Source organism: Pseudochaenichthys georgianus, chromosome 13 (assembly GCF_902827115.2).
Source record: "Pseudochaenichthys georgianus chromosome 13, fPseGeo1.2, whole genome shotgun sequence".
In the NCBI taxonomy this organism is placed as follows: Eukaryota; Metazoa; Chordata; class Actinopteri; order Perciformes; family Channichthyidae; genus Pseudochaenichthys; species Pseudochaenichthys georgianus.
This window is the reverse complement of record NC_047515.1, coordinates 11,693,484-11,694,772: the sequence shown is the minus strand read 5'-3', so window position 1 is coordinate 11,694,772 and position 1,289 is coordinate 11,693,484.

Here is a 1,289-nt window from a genome sequence, read left to right as displayed (position 1 = left end):
CTACCGTTCGAGATGTGCTCTGAAGCGAGAAGAGGTGTTTGAATGACGCATGCGTCGTGGCGCAGGCTACTTATAGGGGGTGATTTCCCCTGACGTTGACGTCAAGAATCACCGGCCAATCAGGATTGGCGTAATGAGATTGATGCTTCTGTTTGCTCCGCGATGAGGCGCATCCCATAGTGAGACATCGAACGGAGTGTTATGAATGAGAACCAGAACATTATAAGCTTTACAAATATCTATTATAAAGCTATTAGGTAATATTTTAAAGATGTTGCTATTGTTTCACTTCATATGTCATTTGAGGATATTAGGCACACTTTATGCATCCAGGAGGATACGAGGACACTATGGCTGCTAATTTACTATTTCCGAAAATGAATCGGTCCTAAATTGCTCCAGTAGTTGAGTTCTGCAACATTGCCCTTTACCCAGCGTGGGCTGTTTGGTTTTGTCATGCAAACAGCTTTCAAACTGATTACCAGGGCCAAAGTGGACCATGTTCCAGTAAGTAAACATTTGTGAACTGATGACACTAAATACTGTTCATAAGTTACAACACAAAACTGCTATTGTTCAAATGTAAAACGTATCTAATTGGTTGATTGTTGTAATTGTTTCTTATTTACAACCATTTCTTATTGTTATAATTTTCCTCTACATGATCTTCAATGCTTTTCAAGTAAAAAGGTTGCATGTTGTGAATTAAACTAGAGCTGGAGCTGCCCAGGATTGCAGTGAGGTAAATTGATGGGATTTAATGTGAAAGGATACAAAAAAAAAATCTGTTTCATATACAGTATGATGGTAATAACAAAGTACGGGAGCCTACTCTTACCCACATGTATGCCCCCTTTCTTTTTAATAATGATATACGTTCAAACACAAGAAAGTGCAGTTGTTTATATTCCACCAGTTAACCTCAGGCCGTAGGTCACAAAAGGTTTGTTTGATCAGCTCTTGCCACACTCAGGTGGAGAGAGAGTCTGAACCTTGACTGTTTGATCAATTACTATAGAGGTTTACTGGAAAAGGCTTGCTGAAACACTGACTCAACAGTAGGGATGGGTACCGAGCCCCGGTATTAAACGGGCCCCGGGGTGGTAACACGAGCAATTTGTCTAAACATTTAGCAAAAGTGCTCCACATTCAGACGGAGGAATGCACCGTTCGACTGTCTTTCTAGTAACTCTGTAGCCCCATCCACGAGTAACTTTTCCACGTCAGGTGTTTTGTATGCTAGCAGCAACACACGGAGTTAACTACATTATACAAACATGGGTTAATGA